This window comes from Leopardus geoffroyi, chromosome B4, assembly GCF_018350155.1.
Source record: "Leopardus geoffroyi isolate Oge1 chromosome B4, O.geoffroyi_Oge1_pat1.0, whole genome shotgun sequence".
Classification (NCBI taxonomy): domain Eukaryota; kingdom Metazoa; phylum Chordata; class Mammalia; order Carnivora; family Felidae; genus Leopardus; species Leopardus geoffroyi.
The window spans coordinates 121,345,838-121,353,814 of record NC_059341.1 but is presented as its reverse complement, the minus strand read 5'-3'; positions in this window follow the sequence as shown (position 1 = coordinate 121,353,814).

The following is a 7,977-nucleotide window of genomic DNA, read 5'->3' as shown; positions in this document are numbered from 1 at the left end:
CAGAGACTGCACAGTCTCTCGGCGGGTCCTTGAGTCCTGCAGTGCTTCTAAGACTAGCCCTTTTACGTCGGGGCGAGATCCAACAAGAATGGAAACGGCTAAGTGCTTTTTCGCCCATTGCATGTTTGTCCTCTACTTCGCAGATTGACTCGTCCCTACAAGTTTCTTCTAATCCCTGTAGCAAACCTGTAGCTTTGTGCCTCTCTCTCTCCCTGTGTGTGTGTTAACAATAGTATTGTTCAGTGACCTCTCCTAAAGTGCAAAACCATAAGCAATATGGAATTGGATATGAAGTCTCTTCAGCTTCATTTCCCGCCACTGCCCATTCGACTGTGGGGTCCAACCACCCTTAAATTACAAATCTTTGTTCCCTCGACCGTCTTGCTTTTCTATTCAATCAGACTCTTTCCCTGCGTACCTGTTCTTCATAACACTACTCTCTCATTCTTATCTAAAAAGGTTTCTTAACATCTAACAACTACTCCGTTCTCCGTCTTAAAATTGGGTGCTCCTCCTCTGTGTTCCCCTAATGCCTGGGGCTAACTCCTACGTATAATAATGGTTAAGAGGATGAAATTTTAATCCGGATTCCACCACAAAATGTTGTAACCTTGGGCAATGAAGATGATAATGGTTAACACTTACAAAAAGCTTAATATCTGTGGGTAAACTTTCTTAGAGGTTTATAGACATGTATATACATATACGTGTGTGTATGTGTGTGTATATATATATATATATATATATATATATATATATATACTAACTTAATTTTTAAATTTATGAAGTATTATTGAAATCAAAGAGATAGTCATTAATAGTGCAATCTCTGCATTCAAACTCCTGGGCCAAATCCTGGCTCTTAGTAGATACTGTGGACAGGCTAGTTACTCTATGCCTTAGTTTCCTCATCTATAAAATAGAGTAAGCTGGGGCGCCTGGGTGGCGCAGTCGGTTAAGCGTCCCACTTCAGCCAGGTCACGATCTCCCGGTCCGTGAGTTCGAGCCCCGCGTCAGGCTCTGGGCTGATGGCTCAGAGCCTGGAGCTTGTTTCCGATTCTGTGTCTCCCTCTCTCTCTGCCCCTCCCCCGTTCATGCTCTGTCTCTCTCTGTCCCCAGAATAAATAAACGTTGAAAAAAATAAATAAATAAATAAAAATAATAAAAATAAAATAGAGTAAGCTAAATAACACTCCCTTGCAGAATTGTTTTATGAATAGTAAAAGATAAAATTCAAGTACCTGGTAGTAGTAATGATCATCATCATTTCATCATATAATCGTCTTTTTTTCTTAAGATTTTATTTTTAAGTAATCTTTACACCTAACCTGAGGCTCGAACTCACAATCCTGACATCAAGAGTCACATGTTCCATAACTGAGCCAGCCACGCACCCCGTATAATCATTCTCATAACGTACATAGATGGAAAACTCCTTGAAGTCAGGCACTTTATTCCATTGGTGTCTATATCCTTTGTATCAAAGTCATTGAATGCCCAAATTTAATTATGTCCAATTTTAGTCATTCTATTTGCTCTATTTTATTATTAAATTGATAAAATCCCTTACTATAAACATGTAAACAATATTTTATAAATCTTACATCATAGAGCTGCCCATCATTTCTTTTTTTTTTAATTTTTAAAAAATTGTTTCAGGAGTAGAATTTAGTGATTCATCACGTATATATAACACCCAGTGTTCATCCCAACAAGTGCCCTCCTTAGTACCCATCACTCATTTAGCAACCCCCCCCCCCCACCTCCACCTCCTCTCCAGCAACTCTTAGTTTGTTCTTTATGGTTAAGAGTCTATTTCTTGGTTTGCATCTCTCCCCCAGCCGTGTTGTGTTCATTTGTTCTGTTTCTTCAATTCCACATATGAGTGAAATCATATGGTATTCATCTTTCTCTGACTTATTTTGCTCAGCATAACACATTCTAGTTTCATCCATGTTGTTGCAAATGGCAAGATTTAATTCTTTTTAATTGCAGAGTAATATTCCACTGTATATATGCACCACATCTTCTTTATCCATTCATCAGTCAATGGAAATTTGGGCTCTTTCCATAATTTGGCTATTGATAATGCTGCTATAAACATTGGGGTGCATGTGCCCCTTTGAATCAGCATTTTTGTATCCCTTGGATAAATACCTAGTAGTGCAATTTCTGGATTGTAGGGTAGTTCTACTTTTAATTTTTTGAGGACCCTCCATATTGTTCTCTAGAGTGGTTGCACCAGTTTTCATTTCCACCAACAGTGCTAAAGTGTCCCCTTTCTCCCCATCCTCGCCAACATCTATTGTTTCCTGAGTTGTTAATTCAGCCATTCTGACAGATGTGAGGTGGTATCTCATTGTGGTTTTGATTTGTATTTCTTTGATTATGAGTGATGTTGAGCATCTTTTCATGTGTCTGTTAGCCTTCTGGATGTCTTCCTTGGAAAAGTGTCTATTCATGTGTTTTGCCCATTTCTTCCCCGGATTATTTGGGTTTTTGGGTGTTGAATTTGATAAGTTATTTATAAATTTTGGATACTAACCCTTTATCAGATATGTCATTTGCAAATATCTTCTCCCATTCCATTGGCTGCCTTTTAGTTTTGTTGGTTGTTTATGAGCTGCCATCATTTATATTCATCTCTCATATTTTAAAATATGCTCTTTCCTTCTGAAAAAAAATAAAATATGCTCTTTCCTTCTGGTTATCAGACCTTTCTCATTTAAGGTTCTCTTTTTGCTTTCCTCAACATTTACATACTCCTTGATCAAGATCATTTTTGTTCTTGGTTTCAGATATCATTACATACTGATAAATCCTAAAGCAAAATTTCCACCTCCAACTGTAACCTGAATGTTTCTACCCAGATATCCTAAAATAACTTCAAAGACAACAAATCCAAAACTTAATCTTATCTCCGAAACTGCTTGTTCCACCCAAATACTTACCTATCTATATTAGTGGTGTGTCCCAAGACCCACCTGATGCCCCAAGTTAGATACCTCAATTACCTTCAACTCTAACTTTTGACCTACTCTCTGGAATCTGACCTTGACCATTCCTCTCTATTGATACTGCCTTTTCTTTCAACTGAAATAATGCCACTGCCTTCCCAATGCCCTTTCTGCCTCCATTTTCTTCTCCTTCTGATCTGTCTTCTGTACTGCTGTCATAATTTTCACCAAATATTTTTCTAAATCAGAAATCTGACCATTCTCCTCAAATGTAGTACTCACCACAGAAGTCTTCTCTTCATGGCTTGACGTTGTCTATGAAATAATGTCCATACATTTGCAATCTCATTCCCTTCACCCATCTTACAGTGTGTGCTGGTAAATGTTTAACAACCAGATCTCCAGTAAAAAAAAAAAGTTCTGATTTGTAGTGCTTACCACAGTTATAAATATAGTCACAAAGGGCAATTTCAAGCTATCCTGAAGTCACCAAACACTGAACACAGAGTTGGGATGAGATGCATGCATTTGGTTCTCATGAACTAGTAGGAGCCAACTTCAGAATAAAACTGTTCAGTAAAAACTCTGATTCTATTTACCTTCATGCCATGCACTCTCCCCTACAAGATTTTAGCACAAATAATCTCAAGCATGTACTACTTCTGTTAAATATAATGTAACTGAGAAAATTTGAAGATGTTACTGGCTTTACTGAAGAAACAATAATTGGCTTTACTGAAAGATTCATGAACTAGGCAGTATCCAATCTAGCAACTAGAGGGGAACTCCAAGGAGAGGTGTTGTACAAAATGGAAGGGTTTTATAGGAAGGAGGGTGGGGCTGGGAATGCAAGCTGGTCCAGCCACTCTGGAAAACAGTATGGAGGTTCCTCAAAAAGCTAAAAATAGAACTACCCTATAGGACCCAGCAATTGCACTACTAGGCATTTATCCACGGGATACAGTGGTGCTGTTTCAAAGGGACACATGCACCCCCATGTTTATAGCAGCACTATCAACAATAGTCAAAGTATGGAAAGAGCCTAAATGTCCATCAATGGATGAATGGATAAAGAAGATGTGGTATACATATATATATATATATATATACAATGGAGTATTACTCAGCAGTCAAAAAGAATGAAATCTTGCCATTTGCAACTACGTGGATGGAACTGGAGGGTATTATGCTAAGTGAAATTAGAGAAAGACAAAAATCATGACTTCACTCATGAGGACTTTAAGAGACAAAACAGATGAACATAAGGGAAGGCAAATAAAAATAGTATAAAAACAGGGAAGGGGACAAAACAGAAGAGACTCATAAATATGGAGAACAAACTGAGGGTTACTGGAGGGTTTGTTGGAGGGGGGATGGGCTAAATGGGTAAGGGGCACTAAGGAATCTACTCCTGAAATCATTGTTGCACTGTATGCTAACTAATTTGGATGTAAATTTAAAAAAATAAAAAATAAAACAAGTTAATAAAAAAAAAAGGAAGGAGGGTGGGGCAAGAAGATATTGGCAAAGGACAAGAAAGGATTGTTTCAGGCAAGGTCATGTTCCCTGAAGGTGAAGGGCATGGGGTCTTATTAGGTGGATTACGTCATCTTCCTTTGTGGGGCGGGGGGGATGGAGGGTCCATGTGACAAATGACCTCTTTGGTGCTGATCAGAAAATTCCTGACTGATCAGTTAAGACTATATTTCCCGAGGGAGTTTTAAACTTTAATTAGGTTAGTTATTAAGCATTGGTTTTATGACATGGCCTAGAACAAATGATTTCATTTTGGGCATATGTCTTTTTTCTTTTCTTTTTTTAAATGTTTATTTTTTTATTTTGAGAGAAAGAGAGAAGACATGCAGGGGAGGGGCAGAGAGAGAGAGAGAGAGAGAGAGAGAGAATCCCAAGTAGGCTCCATCACAGAGCCCAAAGTGGAGCTCAGTCTCACAATGGTGAGATCGTGACTGAGCTGAAATCAAGAGCCAGACGGATGCTCAACCAACTGAGCCATCCAGGTGCCCCTCTATGGTTTCCTTTTTAACACTTTTCATGTACATGTATATTTTGGCAATGTATAATTGTTACCTGAAACTGTGTCCACCTCTTGGTGGGCAGTGAGCCAAAAGACACAACCAATACAAAAAATAAGAAAAGGAAAGGTTTTACTTGCAAGAAGTGAAGGAGACCACCAAGGATCTTTCCCAAAGCAGTGTCTCCTGAACAACAAAACTGGGGAGTTATAACTTAAGAGTGCATAGATATTCATGAAGGGGCTTGTGCAATGGGGAATACAGCATAGAACTGGAGCAAAAGTTATTTTAAGGTGACCAGGTCGAAGTTGGAAGGGCGGCAAGGGTTAGCATCATCAATTCTCTGGCTCTAGTTGGCTTGGTGTCTGGGTGCTCAAAGGAGCTTAGATCTTGTAAAGATAACTCAAGTGTGTGAGTCAGGTCAGGCTTCACTTGTGAATATGATTAGGCTATCTCCTGGCCTTATGGTGTCTGTTATATTCTTTCAGAAGATGGCTGGGAGGCTAAAATGACTTATGTGAAGGAAGTTATGTCTGTCTTTTTCGAGACACTCCTAACTCTTTCTGCTTACATAATTTTAAAAGACTTAAGGGGCGTCTGGGTGGTTCAGTCAGTTAAGCGTCCGACTTCGGCTCAGGTCATGATCTCACGGTTCATGATTTTGAGTCCCGTATGGGGCTCTGTGCTGACAGCTCTTAGCCTGGAGTTTGCTTCGGATTCTGTGTCTCCCTCTCTCTCTGCCCCTCCCCGGCTCGTGCTCTGTCACTCTCTTTCTCAAAAATAAATAAACATTAAAAAAATAAAATAAAATAAAAGAGTTAAAAATTTGACTTTGCTAGGGGTACATAATAAACAGGTGCAGCAGATTTATTTAAGTCATGTTAGTGAGTAAACTAGCTCTATATCCTATTTTGTTGGCTTTTGAGTTACTAGGAGTTAATAAATCTTTGGTGCACCTTGATTATTTAGTTGTCTGACGGTCATGTTTTTAACTTTCTAGAAATTATACTTTAATAATTAAAAAGCAATTAAGAGAAATGTAAACAAATATAAAACACTGAATTTGTAGTGGTTTTGTGACATTATATGTTCTCTCAATCCAGGGAGAGAAAAATTGAAGATGCATTTTCTCAGTAAAAAGATATTATTGAAAAGAAAACCACAGGCTCAAGGTAGAGTCAGTTGCCCACAGCAAACCAAGACCTAATTGCAGTTTCAACCTCTCTAGGTGTGGAATTTTAAGCCAATTAGCCTGGAATTTTCTGGTGTGCACCAATGAGGTAATCTGTTACTCAGGAGGTCCTTCCACCTGCCACTCCCCTCCCTCAAGATAAAGTAATCCACCTAATAGGACTCTCTGCCTTTCCCTCTAAGGAAAGGTGACCCTGACTGAAACAATCTTTTCTTTCTTTCTCCCTTTCTTTCTCTTTTTTCTTGCTAATAGCTTTCTGCCTCACCTTCCTTCCTATAAATACTTCCCATTTTGTATAACTCCTCTCCTGGGATCTTCCTTCTACTTGCTATGTGGGATGATCCTCCATTCATGAATTGCTTAATAAAGCCAATTAAATTCTCAGATTTGCTCAGTTGAACTTCTTAAAAAATACTATAACTACAGTTATTAAGCTGTGAGATTCTTTGACACTTATTACTTTCAGGTTTTTTGTTTATTTATTTACTTATTTATAAGTAGGATTCATACCCAGTGCAGAGACCATCATGGGCCCTGAACTCACGACCCTGAGATCAAGAACTGAGCTGAGATCAAAAGTTGGACGCTTAGCCAACTGAGCCACCCAGGTGCCTCTCGTATTACTTTTTTTTTTTTTTTAATTTTTTTTTCAACGTTTATTTATTTTTGGGACAGAGAGAGACAGAGCATGAACAGGGGAGGGGCAGAGAGAGAGGGAGACACAGAATCGGAAACAGGCTCCAGGCTCTGAGCCATCAGCCCAGAGCCTGACGCGGGGCTCGAACTCACGGACCGCGAGATCGTGACCTGGCTGAAGTCGGACGCTTAACCGACTGCGCCACCCAGGCGCCCCTTCTCCTATTACTTTGAAAAGGAATCCAGGTTTTGTTCTAGCCACAACAGTAAGCCACTTGCCATTTATAAGCCATGAATTTTGACACTCCCACCTGCTTGAAACATCCTCTTCTAGGTAGTGAATTAATAATAATAGCTTCCATTCTATTGTGTCGGGCACTCATCTTAAGTACTCAACCTTCATTAGCTTGGTTTAATCTTCACAGCAACTATCATGGAGCCTGAGAGTTTCCATACTTCTACAATCACATAGCTAAAAATCTGCAAGGCTAGGTTTTATATACAAATCTTGGACTTCAAGTTCTGTTCTGGTAACACATTGGGCTGATTTAGTCTCATTTTTGAAATAACATCTCCACTGTAAATCCGTCAATGACTCAAGGTTAAAGGAATCATTTCTTTGTGTTCTCACATACTTTGCTTCTGTTTTCAACAACGCTAATGATAACAATGACATTATTAAGAGCTTGTCATGTGCGGAGCACTTCGCTGAAAACTTTATATGCATAATCTCATTTAGACCTCATAAAATTCTGAGTTAGAAAGTTTTAATATTATTTCCAATAGATGAGATAACTGAGGCTGACAGATTAAATGATTTCCGCAAGTTTACATAGCTACAAAACGGCTGAGATAGCACTTGGCCCATAGACTAATGACATAGCTCAAGGTCTTAGCACTAAGACCTTGCTAGGCTGTTAACTCTTTCATGACAGAACAGGTCCCCCCCCAATAGTTTTTTTGGGGGGGTTTGTTTAGGTAATCCTAGATACTTGAATAGTGCTTAGGTTATAGTGCATGATAGTCAACCCACTATCTCCTTTCCTCTTTAAAAAAGGTCAGGTTGTTAGACTAGGTGAGAACTATCCCCACTCCTCCATACATAACCACATTCTTCCTGATACATTCCTGAGAGGTAGTCTAATTTCTTTCCCTCCTT